The 21,602-nt window shown below is 39.7% G+C and overlaps 2 long non-coding RNA genes across 2 annotated transcripts; both read right to left on the minus strand.

Moving 5' to 3' along the window:
• Positions 1 to 16,916: 16,916 nt before the first annotated feature.
• LOC134494907 (uncharacterized) lies at positions 16,917 to 17,594 on the minus strand. The gene is made up of 2 exons (XR_010067723.1): positions 17,372 to 17,594; positions 16,917 to 17,276 (listed from the first exon to the last, which is right to left on the minus strand). It is a non-coding gene; the product is annotated as an uncharacterized LOC134494907 (long non-coding RNA).
• Positions 17,595 to 18,029: 435 nt separating this feature from the next.
• LOC134494908 (uncharacterized) lies at positions 18,030 to 20,391 on the minus strand. Its single transcript, XR_010067724.1, has 2 exons — positions 20,012 to 20,391; positions 18,030 to 19,004 (listed from the first exon to the last, which is right to left on the minus strand). It is a non-coding gene; the product is annotated as an uncharacterized LOC134494908 (long non-coding RNA).
• Between the last annotated feature and the right edge of the window lie 1,211 nt (positions 20,392 to 21,602).

Consider the following 21,602-nt stretch of genomic DNA (forward strand, 5'->3'; position numbering starts at 1 on the left):
CCCTCAGGAGTTGGCTTTGCCCTTGAATTCTCCACCTTTCAGAAAAAGAGCTAAAATACATCTTTTTTACTGTTTTACTTTCCAACAGTTTTCTGATGACCTCGGCATTTTGGTGAGAGAGTCAGTTTGGTGTAGTGGTTAAGGCATCCAGCTAGAAACCAGGAGACCCTGAGTTCTAGTCCCGCTTTAGGCAGAAGGCCAGCTGGGTGACCTTGGGCCAGTCACTTTTTCTCAGCCCTAGGGAGGAGGTAATGGCAAACCACTGCTGAAATCTTGCCAAGAAAACTGCAGGGACTTGTCCATGCAGTTGCCAGGAATCAACAATTGCTTGAAGGCGCATGTGCACACGCGCGCACACACACACAGCATTTCTGCAGGTCGTAAATTCCTTTTACCTTCATTTTGTATTTTCTGGGTTGATCTCTATGGCAAGAATTTTGAAACAGGTGATCAATTACAGCTTCTGCAGTGGTTTTACAGTTCCTTCTTTACATCAACTGTAGCCTGATGATTGCAGAATTCCACCAAAAATGCCAGCATCCAAAGCTTCTTTCATAGCCTGCCCCCATAGTCCAATAGCAATTGATTTCACATTCCTAACATTCCTGTTAGGGACGTTAAGTCAATGGCTATTGGATTTCTTTGAGTGACAGATCACCATAGCAAGTCTCAGCTCAGTAAGAGACTAAGCTTTCCCATTTTCTTTTTAATGACATTTGTTTCTCTATATTTATATGAGACATAGCCATATTGGCTATTAAAAAGCATTGTTATGCTAGAACAATGTTTTCCTTATATGATTTCATGGAGGGAAAAAATAAACCATGTTTGGTTAAAGGCAGACAAAATTAGAATAATCTGTGAAAAGGTTATTCTCTATGGTGAGAAGAAAACCCATGTCTTCTGCTCCTCTTTTCCCTTCTCTATGGACAAAATATTCAAAAAAAGTTAAATGGTAGCTGCATCTCAGGAGGTGGGAAAGGGAAATGTTGGAAAGTAGACAAAAGGTACTGGCTTGTTCTTCTCTCATGATGGCCTAGCTTCAATTTATTCTGTTGATCTAAGAGGGTATTTTGTGAATGTTCCCAGAAATCACCTAGAAAATAAGAATCACTAAGAATTCAGATTACAAGAAGAGAAAATTGGTATTCTTTCTCTGTTGCTGTGAGGGAAAAGAGTAAGAAAAATTAACATGCATTTAATTGTACAATGTGTGAAGGAATAAACATGACAATTTTTCTGAGCATGTGTGCAGGACTATGATGTGCTTTTAGACAAATTAATATCTGTTTCAGAACTGATTTGTTCTTTCCAATCCAGAAGATATCCTTGAATTCTGGCACTTGCATGAATCTTTCCAGCTTTTTTTTTTTTTGCTTGCTTTTTAAAAACAGTGTTACTCCATGCATGATCAGGCACAAACATACAAATAAATATCGTATTCATACAGTGATCTTCCCATTCTCCAGATTTAACTATCCATCCAGATTTGTGCAAGTTCAATCTCTGAAGAGGGAATACATGCCTCTTGGCTTCAGTTTGCAAATATGTAAATGCACAGGTATCAAAAGCAAGCAGGCACAGATGGATCAGTCTCTCATCTGGATTAGACCACAGACACCCTCCACTGCCCAGGGAGCTAAGCAAGAGGAGAAAGAACATCCAGCTGCTGGAAGACAGTTGATCCCACCATTCCCACTTTCTCCTGCTTGGATTATACCACCACCATCCCCAACCTGCTGTTAGAAATTTGGGGGAAAGTTTCCTACCACTGGTGATTACTCTACGTGTTCTCTAGACCTCAGCAAATGTCTATGTCAGTATGATGTTTACCAAAATAGGTGGCCCATCAGTTGTAGATCACCTCCATGATAAATTGCCTGTTTTGACAACTGATGCACCATTTAAACAGTGGCAGAAGGATATATCTAAATTTGTGTGGCAGGGGGCAAAAAACCACAAGTTACAAAGTGTTATAAGATGCAAAGGAAACAGGAGGATTGGGTCTACCTGATTTGAAATTGTATTTTGCAGCTTGCTGTTTAGTTTGGATGAAAGAGTGAGTGCTGCTGAGAAATAGAAGGCTCTTGGAGAAGGACATAGCCTGATATTTGGGTGGATTGGATATTTGTGGAATGACAAAGTCAAGGTTAATTTGGATTTTAAAAATCATTATACTAGACGTGCCATATTGAACATATGGAATAGATACAAATCCAGGTTGTGCCCAAAAACACCTTTGTGGCTCTCAGCACAAGAAGCATTTTACTGATGAGAAATAATAGGCAAACACAAATGGCTAACTTAGCATGAGATAACAGAATTTTGTCAAGGGGAATATAAAATAAAATTAAGAGAAAAATTGGTAGCAGAGGGATATAGTTGCCAATGGTTTTCTTATTTACAGTTATTAGAAAGATTTAAAGTAGACAAAAGAGTTTATGGTTCTGAACATTGTAAGAGTGAGTTTGAAATAGTATTGTGTATCAGTGATGAACATATGATTGCTAAAATGTATAAACTTTTATTGAAATTTGAAACAATGTATGATAAAGTGGGCAAAAAAAATTGGTTATAATATACAGATGGAACAATGGGAAAATATGTGGTTCAAAGGATTGAAATTTACACCATGTTATAATCTTAAAGAGAATTTTTATTAAATGATATAGCATTGGTATATGTCACCAGAGAGTGTATGAAGGCACTTCAAATTTATGTTGGAAATGTGAACAACAACAAAGGACATTTTATCATGATTGGTGGATGTGTAAAAAAGCTAGACAATTTTGGATTCAAATACACACACTGATTCAGAGGATTTTAAAGATTAATATACAGTTTTTCTTTTCAGATTGATGGACAAACAGTCGGGAAAAAGTCATGGAACTTTGTTTTTGTAGTATATGATAACTGCAGCAACATTATTGTATGCACAAAAATGGAAAGATTCAGCATTACCCACAATGGAGGAATGGTTGGTGAAGATGATGGAACTTGCTGAGATGCCTAGTCTTCGTTAATCAGAGAAAAGACAATATCTACATTTATTGCTGACTGGAAACCCCTTGTGGACTTTTGCAAAAAACAAAAAAAAATGAACTTATGCTTTGTGGTTTTGATGATTAGACAGGACAGATTCTAGAAAGAAGAGAGTTATGTCGTAACCATAGAGTAAGAGCTAAATTTATAACTGTACTTATAACTGCTGTAAAGAAGATTGAAAGCTACTTCTCTGTATGATGATAAATTGTGCCTCCACACATCCAGTTTGGCCATGCCAAACTTCAGATGTTTGTGACCCAAATCCATTCATTATGGATCAAACCACAGTTTATACCCCAAACTAGTTTTTTTACAATGACGAGTTTGCTAGGGAGAAAGCTATGAAAGTTTGCTTTCAGATGTCTACTCAAGACTAACTTTTCTGAAATGAGCATTGGGAAGTTCCCCCACCTTTAGTTTCCCCAGATGGTTTCATGACCAAGAAAACCACCATAACTGAGGGAGATTATATTTCACTTCCTCTTTTACTAAGGTAAGCAAGCAGCCTCAAAGATTAAGATAAAACACTGTGACTGTTACAAAGAATAAAATCAGTTAATACATTTTTTCACATAAAAAGAAGATGTTTTGTGGACAAACATGATTTGACATATTTGTCCACTTTATAATAATCCACTCACTCTCAAACCCATCTAGATTCTTTAATGAAACTCCTAGTCTGCCTTCTCCAGCCTGTTACTGTAACTTTACTTAAAACAGACCTGTTTGTCAAGGCCTAGGCTTCCACATATGGCCTGAACCAAGGTACTAACTCCTTAGTGTGCAAGCATTAATTTCTAATGTGAGTATCCTTTCCCCTGTAGACATTCACACTTACATCTGAACTGTGCAACCCCTCAGGAGTCCATGTTACTTTATTCCAAAAAGCCATGTCCCTTCACAAGTTTGGTTTACTTCATGAGCTTGCTTCACAAGTTATATTTTACTTCACACATTACCTCACAAGTTTGTTTTACGTCTCAAATTCATTTTTATTTAGACATCTAGGGAGAAACTGAATGTGATATTAAACACAGGATTTAATAACATGCTTTCTGCAGTTGATCAGGAATGAGATTGCTATGGATGGGAAAGGGGAAAGTCAATGAAGTATATTCTAGAAGAACTCCATTTGGGGATTAAAAAAAAGCAGGATTTAATTTTTGTCACATTATCACAATGCTATCAGGGAGGAAAAGTCCTTTTAAATACAGATGTTTCATGTTCATGTTTAAAAAGGCCTAATAGCAGAATAAAAGGAGCATAGAGTATGTGACAAAGCTTTCTGCCAAAAGAGAACTTCTAATGCCATGGTGAATGACTGAAAGGCTCGCTTATACTTAAATTCAGAAAGGATTAGTACATATATTATTAATTCATATTATGAAATGCCTCTACGATTCTAAATAGAGTAAGAACTACAGCTTTGATGAAGTATTTAAGATTCCCCAAAAATGTAAAATTAGAGAAAAGCAGAATTATTGTACCTCGTAGAAGTTTTATAATGCTAATCTCCCTTGTAAATGTTTCTGAGAAAACAATGTCTTTGAAATATTTTCAAAATAGTCTTCTTAAACCTAAATCATTTGAGTTGCATTGAATTATCAACTCACATCAGCCTTGGTTATCAGGGCCAGTTATTAAGGTTGATGGAATTACAATCTCAAATATCTAAAGCGAACTTTATATATTGCTCCAAAATACTACATAAGTGTTAAATGTCTGAGACTGAATTTATTTAAACTTGGACTGTTTCAAGTTAGGCCTCAGAAAAAGTATTTGGAAAAACAATCTAATTTGATTCAGGCCAATTCAGAAGCCGATAATGTGACTAAGAGCTGAATCTGAAGTAGGATTCAAAATGCAAAATTTACTTCCCATTCTATGTTTGGGGACCCACAAATAGTTATAAGCTTTTTTTATTTTAAAACACAAGTTGATGAACTTCCAAGGCATATAAAATTCATCTGATGAGGTCTATCAAGTTTCAAGGCAATATGCACAGGGAGTTTGATGTTAGGCTCCTTTTATATTTTGAAAAAGGAAGTGTAATTTTGTCTCTTGCTGAAGGTGAAAGAAGAGAATGCAAAAGGCAGACAGCATCATCATTTAAGATTACATCAATAGGCATTGCCAACCCAATGCAAACAGGCAGAGAAGAAGTTGAAGTAATAAAGGAATTTATCTTTCTAGCTCAAAAAATCATAGAGATGTTGACTATACCTATGAAATAAAGAGATTTTTGCTACTTGTGAGAAAGACTATGACAGATTTAGAGAAAATATTAAGGTACAGAAACATCACACTGACAAAAATGGTACATATTGTCAAGGCCATGGGCTATGAAGTTCTAACATAGGGTAGCAAAAGCTGGACAGCCAGAAAGGCTGAATCATAAATAATTGATGCCTTTGAATTGTGTGCTAGAGGAAATTGTGGACAATATCTTAAACAGCAAGAAAACCAAATCATTCAGTGCTAGATGAAGTAAAAACATGCTGCTCACAGGAAATATTTTTTAAACCTAAAGCTTAAATATTTTGTCCAAAAAATACAAAGGTAAAAATCATTAGTGAAGACCTTGATGCTTGGAAAAACCAAAGGCAACAGAAAAAGATTATGTCTATCAGTTGCAGAGACTGAGAAGCAACTGAACAACTGGACAACAAAGGATCATTTTAGTATTGTGATCCAACTAGACAACGTCCTGGTGTAGGATTTTATTTACTTTTACAATTTTACAATCACTACCTTTCTTTTCCATCTTTATTTTTATTTATCCTTGTACGTATTATTGAATTAGTAGGCTAATATGGATTTCTTGTCACATTTAAGTAATCATTCCTCTTATATCCCCAGATAGTTTGGAAAAATTAGCTGTGTTGAGCTAAATTTGAATGGAAGTAGGTTGGATTGCTCCTCAATCACAGTTTGTTGTTGTGGAGTTTTCCCCATTCTATGATCAGGAAAAAGATATGGTGGCGATGTATCTGAGTGTTTCAATACTGTGCTTTGTGGCCTACTTAATAAAGGGATCAAAGGATGGACAGAGGAGAGACCCTCTTCAGTTGCAACAGGTACAACTGTTTTAACATAGGTATCATCCAAGATGGAGTGGAAAGAGAGTCACTTTTTGAGCTGACCTTCTGGCATGACCAATCAGTGGATAATACTGTACATATTACATGTATCTGCATTGCTGATAGATTGGAATAGAAAGGAACACATTTCATAAAGGACTGGAAGTTGGAATTTGAATAATAATAGGGAGAAAGAGGGCAGAGTTATTGTAAGTCTGGGCATAAACAAAAACAATTCTAAGACCATGAATATGATTTTGAGAGATATGTTGGTGAGTGATATAGAGATGCCAAGGCACACACAGACAACTTTCAGATACTGGACACATTTTGAATTGGGGAGGCAGAAATGGAGAATATCTTAATCATGCAAGAAGACAATGATTTGGGTTCACACAACTTGCTGGGCTAAAGTGTGGTTGGCTTGGTGTGTTGTGCAGTGCAGCTGGTGTGATTAATTTATGACTCTCTGTGTTACATAAACCTAGGCATTTGGGTTAATTCAATAAACCATAGTTCTTTTACTCATGGGTTAGCATGCTGTGCAAAGCCAGCCATTATAGTGCTTCCTTAGTCCTTCCCCACAAATGGAACAATTAGGGATGGATTAGCTTTCTCTTATACCTTAAATGAAATAAAACCTTGTTATGAATAGTTGAAAATATTGAAATAAATTGAAACCCACCTGACTTAATAAAAACAGATCCAAAAGTAACTTTTACATATTTGATCAATTTTCAATTGTCATTCTGGAGCTTGTATCATGCAACCTTTTGTCTTCTTCCAGAAAGGGAGCATGAGACAGTGCAATGTGGCTGTCTACAGAAAATAGTTTTTGGATAGCTTCTCTTTGATATTGAGACTGGTCCAGAGGTGTGTTGGAGTTGGGCAGGGTCTAAATCTAAATAAATACATAAATTTTCTTGGCAGGCAGATAAAGGCAAGATCACCAGTGCTCAGAAGATTGCCAGACTTAGCATGAAACAAGCTGGCTATCCATCATGTTTTCAGAATTTACATAAAGTGTTTTGCTTTAACAGGACAGAAGATACATTAATGGAGGGCAAGAGATCTGTCATTGGTAAGGTAGCTAGGAGGAGGCATACCCCAAATAAAATCTGTAACTGAATTTATGATAAAGCAAAGGAAAGCAGTTTTTTTTTAATGTCTAAGAAAGTATTAGCAACAATAAATGTTCAGCATATGGAGAATAGTGGCATTCATTCATTAAAGACTATCCCAGAAGAATTTTGTGGATGTCTGAAAAGTTTTTGTACTTTTTTAAAAAAAAAGTACAACAAATTAAGGAGGATTCTGTTTGCACTTAAATATTGGTCAGTATTTTTCAGTGTAGCTCTCTGGAACTGAGTATTTCATATTGTTAGCCTGGGGTGGTTAGCATTCTCATGTGGATATGGACCCATATGTAATTAAGCTCCTGATTTTGAGGGAAAGTTCTACCAAGTTTTCATTTAGAAAAATCTTTCTTGCGATTTAGCCTAAGTTTTCTCATAGACACTGAAAGGCAGCTCCAGTTTTAGAAGATTTATCTGGATCACAAACATTCATGTACTGTGAAATACACAAAACCATGCTTTGATTCTGTTCTGTCTTGTCCCTGTCGGGGTAAGTTTTCAGAAGCTGACAGTGCCTTTACAATTTAATTGGTGTTGACACCTTTTGAAGCAATGCCTTCAGGCGCTAGAAGTCATTGTCTACTTGTTCTTGTTTGTCACAGGCTACTTTCAGTTGGCTACTTGGCAGCCTGTGATGCTGCATTGGCCCCTGCACTTTCCATTCATGTACGCACTTGTACCAGGCCCTCTTACAAGAACCCTTGTTAAATGCCCAGCAGGCAGTATTGAATAGAGATTTTCATTATCTTGGATTTTCCAAGGCCTCTGGCAAGAGCAGAAAATATACAGCAAAACACAAAACATCCTAGTTGCAGTCTGGGTTGAAGTAGCAGAGAACTAAAGATGGCGTACACCATATTAGCTATGCTTAAATACTTGGGGCATTTGCATCAGGTCCAGTCTAATTCTAATTAGGCTGCAAATAGTGTCCTTTCTTAGCATCTTAGCAACACAGCATGCTGCAGTTTGGCCTTTGACTATCCAAATGATCTTTTTATTCCTCCTTTGGTTCCTCATTCCCTATACCTTGATGAATTTGGACAAGACCTAATAATGTTCAATTAAATAAATAAAGTGCCAGATGGTTAGCTGTGTTAGCAGTTTCAACAAAGACAGTCAAAGAGCACCTTCAAGATGAAGAAATAATTGTGAAATTACCTTTCTTGGCTTCTTTTCAACTTAAACCACATCTGATACTGTAGGCCATGAAAACGTTTACCATAATACATTTCTCTGTGTCAAAATGCTGTTGCCTTTAAAATTAGTAGGGTTAATGGAATTCGTTCATGGAGTGACATGTAACCTCTAATAGGAGGGACTTTAGTCCTTTATTTAACCTTCTCTCCTTGAGTCCTGTGAAAGGTGAAAGGTCCCCTGTACAAGCACTGAGTCATGTCTGACCCTTTGGGGGGACGCCTCTTCCGTGCCTTTTTCTTGGCAGACTATAGAGTGGGGTGGTTTGCCATTGCCTTCCCCAGTCGTCACCTTCCCCAGCAAGCTGGGTACTCATTTTACCGACCTCGGAAGGATGGAAGGCTGAGTCGACCTGAGCCGGCGACCCAAGAATCCAGCTTCCGCTGGGATCGAACTCGGGTCGTGGGGAGAGTTTTCAGTTGCAATATGCCGCCTACCACTCTGCGCCACACGAGGCTCCCTTGAGTCCTACTTATGACTACAAAGAAGACAATGGCTTTATTTTTGCTCCCTGCCTCCACCTATTCCCTGTGATTTTGTTACTCACCCACAAACTCTCTAGTGGATTTTGCAGTAAAACAATTAGGTATGGGCAAAACATCAAGGCATCAGGTCAAACTTAAATCAGTCAATTTAGTTTTTGAAATGCAATGGATAAACAGTTATTATAATTACATTTTCCAAGGTTTTAGGAGTTAACCATAATAATAATAATAAAAAAGGACATACGGCAAGAACTATTTATCTAAAAACAGGGTCACAGAGGGAGCTTTCTGCCAATTCAACCGTAGCTCAACACAACTTGCAAAACTTCCATTTCAGACGTTGCAACCCTGGAAAAAGTTGAAGATGGGCCATTTTACTATTGTGGAGGCACTTGTCACTCCCTGCCTCCTGACCCTTTGACTCTCCTCCCTCCTCATAACTTCTTAGCCACAATAGTCTGATGGAGTTTTTGCATCAAGCTTCTGTAGTGCAAATAGGAGGCTTTGCAGCTAGGGCTGAGGTTTTTAGTTTTGGTTGTTGCAAAGGGAAACATAATGAGGGAAAGACAGGAGAGGGGGCAGGCACCAGCTGAAGGCTGACTTTCTTCACCGTCCCCAGCGCAGCTAGAGAGTGCTGGTCATCTTGTTCAGAGCCCTTAGTGGCTGCAGTGAGCACATTCATGGACCCCTGCAAGAATGGTTCTGAAGGTGTAGGGTTTATTCGGGAAGTGACAACAGGGACTTCTACCAAATGAACTGATCAATGTGCTCCAGTCTGAGTCAGTTTTGCCTGTCTTTATTCATATGTCTGCATAAAAAACAACATCTGCTGGAAAAATCATGTGTCACACATATTTAAATATATATTTCTGAATGAATCTACTCGCAAAATGCACATTTAGAAACGCATTTTACTTCAATTCATGCACTTCTAAATGTTTTATCTTACAACATGTATCTTAAACACATGGAGTATATTGTTGATAAAATTCAAAAGAATGTGAAATCTGAAAACCTGTGAAATGCAAAGGCAGCGGCAATCCAGCAATGTCATTGTTCCTGAAAGTGCAGAGAGATTTATTCAAAATGGGATTCGACGATCTAATTCTTCAAGATCCCTAATGTATATACAGTAGACTCTCAGTTAACTGGCACCCATGGGGATTGATAGATGTTTCTGGTTGCTTGAGATTTACTATTAAACCCTAATACCCACTGGATGGCAGCAGAGAGATACAGATTTTTTTTTTCTGGTTGCTTGAGAGTGCCTTTTTTTTTCTGGTTGCTTGAGGGGGCCGGTTTTTTTCCTGTTCGATTTTTTGTGCCAGTTGCTTGAGTTCCAGTTAACTTAGAGTCTACTGTACCAGTGTTTCTCAACCTTGGCAACTTTAAGATGGGTGGACTTCAACTCCCAGAATTCCCCTTGCCAAGGTTGAGAAACACTGGTATATAATGTTATGGCATTTTCCCTACTTTAGGCAAGTCTTAGCAGTAAAGTGTCTTCTTTTTGCTCATCCTAAAGCTCTGCCACACCACCACCCATTCAATCTGCAAAGCACTCGAAGTGCATCATATCTCAGAGCCTGTTTTTTCTTACTGCTCCTACAGCCTACAGATCAAAAACATTTGAAGAGCCCCTTCCATTTTTTTCCTCCTTTCCCAAGAAAGCAAAGCAGTTCAATTCATCATGCAGAGTCACACAAGGAGAGGCAGGAGTGGAATATGGTATGAAAAGCTTAAGAGCTGTTTAGCACAGCTGGCTGCAGGGGGGGAAAGGAGAAAGAAGATGGTCAAAATCTCACAAGCCTGGTTTTTTAAGTTCTCCAAGAACCTTACAGCTTTCAATGGCAGGAGGACTATTGAAGGAAGAGGGATGTGTGTGATTGAAAGCAGGATATGTAGAAAGGATAGGATAGGATAGGAATGTGAGTGAGAGCAGAGAGAACTGGGGACAGGACTTGGCTTCCTTATTAAAACTGAAATGTGCCCTAAGAGGTGCAGGCGTGGCAGGCAAAATGCTCACAATAACGGAGAAAGCCCATGGCAGCATGCATTTCAGCTGCATTATGGTTTAAACTTTATAGCGTATCAGTGTTGCTTTGCAGCCTGCATCATACAGTAACCAGGATATGTATCCAGCAGTGGACATAGGGTACAGTTTCCAGCTGTTGGATTCCTATCCATTCCCAGTGAAACTCGGCCATGTGGATTTTGCAAGCCAGGCATGGTAGCTAAAGTGTGGGGCTCCAATAGGTGGTGTAGTAGAGGAATGGTGTGGAAAGAAAGAGGGAAGGCGCAAGGAAAAAGCTGCTGCCACGGCTGTGGTTACCACCTACTGCTCTGCTATTACTACTGAGTCAGCTGTCATTCAGCCACAGCGACATGAACTTGAAACAAAGCCCTTAGAGGCCCTGTTAACTTTCCTGAGATTGCTGCTAGCCATTCCTTGCTGGCTTTCCTCCTTCCTTTTCGTGAAGGAACAAGGAGAGAGAAAATGGGTAAACCCTACCTGGGCTGCAAAAATCCAGATGACCATTAGATGGCAGCAAAGAAAGGCAGAAAAAGTTTACCTCTTTGCTGCCCCCTACTGGTCAGCTGGAATGTTTGCAGCCCAGGAGGACAAACTCCCAAACCACTGGGAGGGCAGGGCTTCTGAATGGGAAGAGGAGAGTGCTAGGATAGGAAGAGCTAAGAGGAGAATACCTGGGGCGGCTGAAGGGGCAAGAGTGGACCCTTGTAGGGTCCAGGTCCACTGCTGCTGTGATGGCAACAGGAAAGAAGAAAGACATGTAACACTCCTCTTCCCTTTCTCTCATCCACCCTCTTTGGTGGAGCACCCTCAAACTCTCACTGCTTAGGGCCCAGTGAGTTCTACTTACACCCTACATCAGTGTTTCTCAACCTTGGCAACTTTAAGATATGTGGACTTCAACTCCCAGAATTCCCCAACCAGCCAAGGTTGAGAAACACTGCCCTACATAAATACTCCTGTTCGAGTACTAATCATGTAATTCTTCCAGCAAATAAAAGCAGCAAAAGAAGGTTTTTTTGAAGTTTGTCCTCTTGAGCAAGGAGAAGAGAGCTGAGGAGGTCACCTGCAGGAGGCACCCACCCACCCAAGCCTCAGAAAGCAAGTTGCAAATCTACAAGAATCTGGGGAACTCTAGGGAAGCCAAGAAGATCCTCTGGATCAGAAACTGATTTTCTCTTTAAAGAATAGGTATCTGTTTTAGCTGAGAATCTGCTATTAGTTCTTTGATCTACTTTAATATGCATGCTAGTTAAACTCTGAATATCATTATCTATAATATAAGCTCAGTCCCTGTGAGTTTGATATAAATTGGCAGCTCTTTCCATCAGATTTGCTTCTTAATACAGTAGTAGTGGATCATTACCATTTTGTGATCTCCCCAGAAACCTAGATTCTCCTTTGTAGCATTCTATGTGACATTTTTTAGAGAAGCTATCTATTTTAGCAGCACTAGACAGTATGTTTATTTCTTCCAGCCTTGATTGTTTTGGCATGCTACTGTTTGAAGCAAAACAAAAACAAAGTTGATAAAACCTGATAAATACTATAAGGATAAAGCAAGAATCACAATAGCTCCTTATCACTGCAGAAAAAATGTAAATCAATTTAAATATTGTAGAAACAAATACTCAAAAGTAAATACCATTACACGATTTAAATGAAATATCTTCTAGGCCAGGGGTCTCCAACCCACAGGCTGCGGACCGGTACCGGTCCATGGCCTGTTAGGAACCGGGCTGCACAGCAGGAGGTGAGTGGTGGGCGAGCGAGCGAATTTACAGCCTGAGTATTTACAGCTGCTCCCCATCACTCACATTACTGCCTGAGCTCCGCCTCCTGTCAGAGAAAGCAAGCCCATTGGCTGCTATCTCCAAACGGCGTGAAGAAAAAAGAATAAAAGGTCAGGAAAAAGAGGAAGTGCTTGAATCATCCTGAAACCATCCCCCTGCCCCCCAGTCCGTGGAAAAATTGTCTTCCACGAAACGGTCCCTGGTGCCAAAAAGGTTGGGAACCGCTGTTCTAGGCCTTTCCAGGTTCAAGGTTCCTTTTAAATGTTTTGAAAGAGCATTTAATCTCCTTCATACCATGGTCTACTACCAACCTTCAGGTAAGAAGATAGAACTTTTGCCAAAAGATGATATTTCATTTTATTTGGACATTTTATGTATGTTTTTTTCTTTCTTTTTTTTGTAACAACATTTACTCTTCAGTGATTTTTCTACAGCAGTTAAATTGTTTTATATTTACACTGCAGTTATTTAAAGCAATGAAAGGGATGTTTACATTTTACCTTTTTTATCCCCTAAAATGTTATTTATCACCTGTGAGTGTGATCTCTCACCCAGGGGACAGAGGGCCAAATTTCCTAGTCACCTGCTTCATGCTGCAGCCTAAGAAAGAGCAGTATACAATTTATTTCATTATCATCATCTTTCCTGCTCCTATCCACCAGAAAGGCTCTGGGCTATGGGACTCGTATCTGGCTCACCCTGAAAATTGGTGGTTACAGCAGTAGCCACCCAGCTGCTAACCCCAAAACAAGAAGGCATGGCCAGGGAGTATCAAAACCAGAAGTCTTCCAAAAGAGGAAGGTTAAAACCTCCAACTGTTCATCCTACGGGCTCAGCCCTGCCTCTAGAAAAGCCCAAAACTGTAGACTCCCAAGGAAAAAATTGCTTTCTAGGTAACAAGGTGCCGGGATGAGAAAGGCAACGATTGGCAAGGCTGGCACATAAGAAATCCACTGCTCTTAGGTGCCACTTTATTTGTGCCTCTTTTTTCCATTCCAAAGATAGATGCTACATTCCATCACAATTAGATCTTTCAATCACAGCTCCTATCTGTGCGGATAGCTTTCACATCTCAAGGGCTCTGTAATATTCAGGCCTGCTTTTTGAGGGCCCTCTTAAGACTACCCAGCTGTACACCAACTGCCATATTCCTTTTAGTGACAGGACAAAGCTCACTAGAAGCCAGAGCGTGATGAACTGCAACTAAACTCTGGATCAAAGTGTGCGTGTTCCATTCCACTTCAGGATTACTTTGTTACCTTGTTGACAATCCATTTATTAGTTCCTGGTTTTAAATTACATCTTAGAAAATTAGTCAGATTAGCTTCTCTCCAGATCACCTACTTCAGCTTTGTTGTTAATTAGGCAAAGACTCTGGGATATAAACTGACAGAAGTTGATTAGTAAAGCTAACTCACCCTGTTCTCCAGTCCGATGATGATGATGATGATGATGATGATGATGATGATGATGATGATGATGATGTGCCATCAAGTCGTTTTCAACTCTTAGTGACCATATAGATTTTCTCCATGATGATCTATCCTTAACCTGTTCTTTCAAGTCTCCCAAGGGTGCACTCATCGCTACTGTAACTGAGTCCACCCGCCTTGCCACTGGTCATCCTCTTCTTCTCTTTCCCTCCACATTTCCCAATATTAGAGCCTTCTCCAGAGAGCTGGGTCTTCACATAATTTGTCCGAAGTAGGGTAATTTGAGCCTGGTCATTTGTGCCTCAAGTGAGAACCCTGGGTTGATTTGTTTGATGATCCATTTGTTTGTTTTCTTGGCTGTCCACAGTATTCTCAGGAGTCTTCTCCAACACCAAAATTCAAAGGCATCAATGCTTTTCCTATCCTGCTTCTTTAAAGTCCAACTTTAAAGGGCTTGCAGATTTTTTGCATTTTCAGCTATCAGGGTAGTATCATCAGCATATAACAGGTTATTGATGTTTATTCCTCCAGTTTTAAAACCACACTCATCTTCTTCCAATCCACCAGTTCATTTAAGTATTTTTTATCAAAACCTTTAGCATATGGCCTCAAATTTAAGCCAGAAATCAGTCGTCTCAAAGCCTTGTTCAAGGAACTTTGCCACTACCAAGAATTTGAAAGGAATTCCAATTTCCCAAGAATCCAGCATTTTAAAACTCTGGAATGCTGTGAAGCAGTTTGGGAATGGGAAGGTCCATGGATGGCTGTGTTCCCCACACCCTGCAGTCATTTGGCTCCTAGAAGGGAGAACCTAAAACAGTGTATACCTGAGAGCCAATCTTATTCTCACACAATGTCATATACTAGCCTTTTCTTGATCAAAGTTTGTTACCTTTCTTTCAGGTTGTTCATTCAACAGGCTCAAGAGATAATTAGGGCTGCTATTGTTACCTGCATTCTCACCTAAATATACAACTAAAGTATTGGCCAGTTAAAATGAAACATTTAAACACAACCTTCCTCTTAGTGTATTAAATATATACTGTACATTGGTAGCAAGCCTGTATAATTAGGATGAGTGGTAAAAGACCCCTCAGCATTTGCATCCTGTACACTAATCCTAGTGCATTCCAACAAGTGGAGATGTGATTAACAAGTAACAGTTGCTTTAACTGAGTAAGTATATAAGGAAGTTTTTGCAGGTGCATGGAAGTTAACACACAAAAGAACAGGATTTTAAAATCTATTGGTTCATATTTATGTGTGGGCCTATTAAGCAGTGGGCTTGTAAAACTTCAGCTGTAATTTTCCTTTCCTAGAGTTTTTTCCAGTCAGTTGCTATAGCAACAACCCCAAATTTACAAGGTCTCAGAACAGGAGACAAGAATCTCCTGATCCTTACCAAGCCTCACAATTTGCTCCCAGCCTCTAACCTTTTCTTTTCCTCTCCCTCTGCTTTTCCTCTTTGTCCTGGAAGAGACACTGGTTACCACAGAAGCTGTTGGGAAATAAAGTCCAAGGTTTCAGACTCACTATAGTATTAGGTGATCAACAGAAACCACAAGTTTTGTGATCCCTGCCACATTGCGACCAGTTAGATTTGCAAGCCATATCCAGCGGACTGTAACCCAACCTTCTTTGTCATCACCAGCTGTGGATTGCAAATGACTTTGGGAGCTTGTTATTACTGGTTGAATGGCTATAAAAAGTGAGTTGAGACATGATGAGTGGTCAGTCTCTCTAAATAAAAAAACAAAGCATTGGGGAAGTGTACTGAAATATGCGTTCCACCCAACGTGAAGGTGTAAGTGGGGGAGGGGAAGCTGGGATGTTTGCAATTTGAAGCAAAACATTCAGGAGCAGATGGGGAGAGGTTGTAAGAATCCCTGTGTGAATGCTTTGTCACCTAATTCTGCTGCACATAACCTTGCCTTTCACCTGGACACAGTTCATCCAAGGTTAGCACTTCTCAGGTGTCAGATATAAAATAATCAGAGTCAGCCAACTCTCACAGGAATTTAAAAAAACTAGATGCCCAAGAAATGAAAGATCTTGATATGGTATCTGGAGAACTGAAATTTTACAAGTAATTGACATCTCACATTTGGATACTCAATTTTTAATGGAACATTTATCTTAAAATTCAGGGAGCTTCAGATCCATTGTCTTTTCTTCTAGCGTTTGACATGTATCAAACATGAAATCTCAAAAGCTGTTAACTGTCAGTGTCAATTACTAATATGCTTGCATATTATATCACACAACAGTGAGAATTAATATTATTAAGTGTTATCAAGTACTAAATACTGTGGTGATGGTGGTTCGGTAATGCATTTACATTTTATACCAACTACTGAATTTTTAATAATTGGCAAGTAATAGTATTTAGTATTTACCATTGTCTACAACAAATATTATGTCTTGTCAGGCAGAAGCATCAAATATTTGGCAGTTCTAGAGAATGGTCAGTGCTAGACTGACATAGAACAAGTAACAAAGAATTGTACGGCATTTTTAAAAAACACATGTAAAAAAACAAGTGGAGTTTCGATTGTACCACCATAACCACCATCCTGAGTTGTTCTTGGACCATACCCTATGGATACTTTGACCCTAATAGATCATGAATATTTCTGAGGTGTCAACAAATATTTCAAAATTTGGAATGAAGTAACTATTTTCAGATCTGCACTAAAACTAATAAGATACAACTAATCTCTCTTCATGTACAGCCTTTAATTGTTTCAAAAAGCTTCCCAAGGCTAGACAATAACACTGTGAAAATTAATTTGTTGCTCTGTTGATGCTCAGTGAAATGACCCAAAACCAGCATCAGCACTAAACTGTTTGTAAACCAGGTTCCTTTGAAGAGTGCATCCTCAGTCGTGGTTGTGAAAGCAAATGGCCGCCAAGATAGATCAATGCATAGCTTACTGCAAACCCACTTTACTAGTTGTTTGATAAATCAGCATAGCCCACTGAGACTCAAGGGCTAGGGGCAAATACAGTATTTCCATCTGTGTCATTTATGAGGTTCCTTTCTCCATTTATATTCGTTGGTTTAGAGAAGTGTTTCTCAACCTTGGCAACTTGAAGATGTGTGGACTTCAACTCCCAAATTTCCAAATTTTGGGAGTTGAACTCCACACATCTTCAAGCTGCCAAGGTTGAGAAACGCTGGTTAAGAGCCTGAGCTTCTTGCAAACCATTAGCCCAGAGCCAAAGACTGGGGACACTCTGCGGTGTGACTAAGACCACACAGGTGAGGACAAGCAAAACAAGAAGAGTTATCATGGCCTGTTGTTAAAGGCATTGCAGGTTGGATTTCAGTTTTAAGGCAGCTTGTTATCGTGAGGTTATAGAGACAATATCCACCCTGAACACGCTCAGGGAAAAGTGACAGAGCTAAACAAAGTAGAGAAAGAAAGAGCATAACCATTATATCCTTTCCACAAAGTATTATCCAGATATTATCATCCCCTTCCAATGGCTACAGCAGCTCTTAAGGGACATATCATCAGCTGGAGGAGGCAAGGAAATAAGATCAGTACCTTTCCTTTATCATTTTGCAGAAATAATTGCTACACATTATGCAGCACTTAACAAATTGCTCTATTTTTGGGAAATCACTATTTTTAAGGCCAATTGCAGGATGATTAAGGGCTTGAAACTCAACCCAAAACTTCCCTCCAAGTGTGTCAAAGGCTACAAGAAAAAAAGCTAAATATACCACAAGAATCTACTCCCATTTTCTGAACAGTCATGAGAAAAGTTGGCTAAAGCCTGATATACTGGTGGTCAGTCATACTCGTTTTTTCTTTCTTCTTCTTCTTCTTTTCCCCTTTTCCCTTGGAGTAGTCAGAAGGGCCCACCTTATCATATGATAATTTAATTGCCCCAAGGTGTGAAACTTACCACTTCAGAGAAGTGTTGTTGGAGGCATGCAGGGAAGCAATGTGTTTACTACAGCTTGAGACAATTGTGTGAGCTGACTTCATTTAAAGTTGCTAGGCAAGTTGCTAGGCCTCACGGGCATATCTGAGAAACTGCAAGCATTTCCTAAAAGGGGCCATTATCAGTAGGGTATGTTTCACTCCCTCTTGGCCTTCCATAATACTCAGCTAGTCATATTTCCATTCATTCCCTTAAGTCTCTTTTCTGTGACTACCACCTCTGTTCAGCTTGAAAAACTTAGTCATTGAGTTCAGAGTCCCACTTGCAGACTGAGCAAGTTAATACCACATGAACAGCTTTAAGTCATCCATTTTATTGCATTTCCCAATTCATTCTTGGATCCTCGATGGAATCCAAACTTGCTGTGACAATCCAGAAAAACATTATTGGAGAAATCTCATGAACAGACAGCTTAATCAAGCCCCATTTCCTCTGAATTCAGGAAGACCAACTTCTGAATAAATATGACTCTCATCAGTCTTTCTGTAAAATAGCACTAACAGTTTCACATGGGTAAATATAGAAATAGAAATTAAAGATTAAGAGGGCAGTTCCATGAAGGGTTGATACAGGTATTGGTACAACATCTTCAACATTCTGATTGCAAAAGAACAAAAAAGGGAAACAGCATCAGAAAATCAGCCATTATCTTTGAGAAGGGCTGCAGCTTTTCTTTGAAGATGCATCTGTGCAGGATAGCTGTTATTTTCAGTAGTACTAAAAAGGAGCTTTTTAGTTGTATACTTGTTGGGTTTTATCAAATGAACATCTGCAGGTGATCGAAGCAATATTTTCCCTGTTTTGAGGGGGAACGCTGTATCTTTCTCCTGCTTTTGTCATCCATCTCACAAATAGCTGTCATGGAAGAAAAAGGAAACTGGGTTGGGGGAATTGAATAAAAATCACAGTGGTAAGAATATTCAATCGTATTCTTTCTTCTGAAGCCACCCAGAGTTGTTTTGGGAGTTGGGTGGCCTAGAAATTAGACAAATGAAGGAATAAATTCCCAAAGAGTACCTTCCTGGTAGGGAAACAAAAATGATTTAGACTTTTAAGATAGTTAAGGAGAGGGAGGTAGAGACTGTATGATTATGACTTGGGAAAAGGGTCTCCCCCATCCCACCCCCACTTGCGTTTGTCTCACCACTCTAGATCAGCTTTTCCAATCTGCTGCCTAGGTTGGAATTGCTTTTGCTGTTGTTTATGAAGCCAATTCAGTGGCCTGCTAGAACCACTGAAATGGAGCAGAGCTTAACGCAGCTTAGAAGCTGGCACAGAAAAAGAAAATTATCTTAGGTAGCTTCAGTGAGCATGCCAGAGAAACACAGGTTATTGCTCTTACACATTCAGCCCTCCCAAGCATAAAGACTCACAAGCTTAGGCACATTAGGTTAAGATAAGTAAAAAGAAGCTTACTGACTTTATTCTTTGTTGCTTCTGCTACATCCATCTTGGTGGAAAAGATGAAATTCCTTTGTTCTTCTTTTCTTTCTAATTACATAGTTTGCTCTAAACTCTCAGCTGCCAAGAGGTATGTGAAAAGAAGGGGCAGAATCCCTCATCAAGGCCCAAGTGCATGACCCTGATGAAGAGAGCAGCATCCATGCTACCTCTCCCTGGGTGGAGAAAGGGCAAAAGAGAGAAAAAGGAAGCAGGAGTGGCAACAAACAGCTTCCTCTGAGTTGCATTGTGGGACAACTTAATTCACATGCAAAATGAGGCATGCTAGATTTGCCAGAACCTCCAAGAGTTTACTGCTTGTTTCTTTGCTTTAGCAACCTCCCATTCAACAATATCTGAACCAGGATAGCAGGCTGAGCACTCTACAAACACATCCTCTTGTGTTCACCCTCCACACTCACCTGGATGTCAGGACACACAAAGGCACCCTCCATCTCAATGCGGCTGAGTATTTTTAGTCCTGATTTATGAGGGTCATTGCCATGTTTCTTCCAAGTCCAGCAGCCATCAAGCTCTTTGCCACCACTCCCAGTTTGGCATCATAGCCTGTCATCTTTGGGCAGCCAAATCTTCTGGCTTCACTGCCCCAAACCTCAAGTCACAACTTTTCTAATTGGTATTTTGAGATGCGGAGATCAGAGGCTTGATTGGCAGGAACTCCTGCTATCATCCACCTCCTGGATCCACGGTTCTTTCTCCTCCCTTAGCTCTGATGGCACCAGAGGCTTTCTTCAGGCAGAGGGGCTCTTTGCAACTTGCCTTGCCCCAAACTAAGGCAGAGGCCAGGGATGGGACAGCACTCGCTGCAGTCCAGGTTCTGAGCTCCAGTTTTGGTCAGTTGGAGGAGCACAGGTTGAACATGATTGCAGGCCGCTGTGAGAAAGACAGTTTGGGGAGTGTTTGGGGGAGAGAGGGTTTACACGGAACTGCCTGCTATTCTGAGAAGACTCTGGGTCTTGTAGGAAGAGGCTAATTTCTTGAATTGCTGGAAAGGACCAATAAAAAACATCTATTTAGTACAGAAGAAGCCAAACATCAGACATGGAGAGGAACCTGTAGTTGTTAAGGCTATTTGGAACAGTTGCTACGTTGCTAAGTTGGGAGGAATGAAAGAAAGGGGAAGGGATGCCATGGTCATCCTCAATTTGTCCCTCCCTGTTATAGTGAAGATGTGGGATAAAAGCCTGACTTTTTCTTTAAACGCAAAAAAAATTCGTATTTTTGACTAGGGCACTGTGACTTGCTAGCTTCTTGACCTGACTATGTAATCTGGGGCAGAGAATGTGGAACCAAAAACATTTCCAGATTCTCACAGTTCAAGCCAGTACCATCAAACTTATTTATACTTAGGGCTTGCCTATAAGGCAAAGTATTAGTGGGGCAAATCATCTATCCTGGGAAAGCATATTCCATCAGTACTTGCCCAACACTTGCAACAGGTGATGACAAATGGTCAAGGCAAGGGCAGAAAAACAAACAGGTTTATCGCTTTTGTTTTGCTTTTTTTTCTTCCTGCTCTTACACCTTTGAGATGGAGAACCAAGAACCCTTCAGGTGTGCTGAACCAAAACACCAAGCTGCCCCACCACAACATCTAGAAGCCCCATTCCTGACATGTAGCAACCTTTCTACAGCATGAGGCCATTGCTCTGCCATATGTGAGATGGGCAGCTATATAAATTGAATAAATAAATGAAATAAATAAGTGGGCTCCAACAGCGTCCAACATTTCAGAGGCACCAACTTTCTTCAAATATTTTGTCTTGCTTTGTTTTGTTTCGTTTTCTCTAGGCTTCAGATTATGTATCTGTAAGAAACAAAGCATATGGGACACACATACACACACACAGCTCCTTTGTGGAAACCAAAGATCAAGGATGATTATGCAGAAAAAGTGTCCTTTTGTTTATTTACCATAGTATTGAAAAATACATTCTAAATATGGTTCAGTTTCTGAAGACCGATTTTTATCAAGCAATCGACAGGCTTCTG

Source organism: Candoia aspera, chromosome 3 (assembly GCF_035149785.1).
Source record: "Candoia aspera isolate rCanAsp1 chromosome 3, rCanAsp1.hap2, whole genome shotgun sequence".
Classification (NCBI taxonomy): Eukaryota; Metazoa; Chordata; class Lepidosauria; order Squamata; family Boidae; genus Candoia; species Candoia aspera.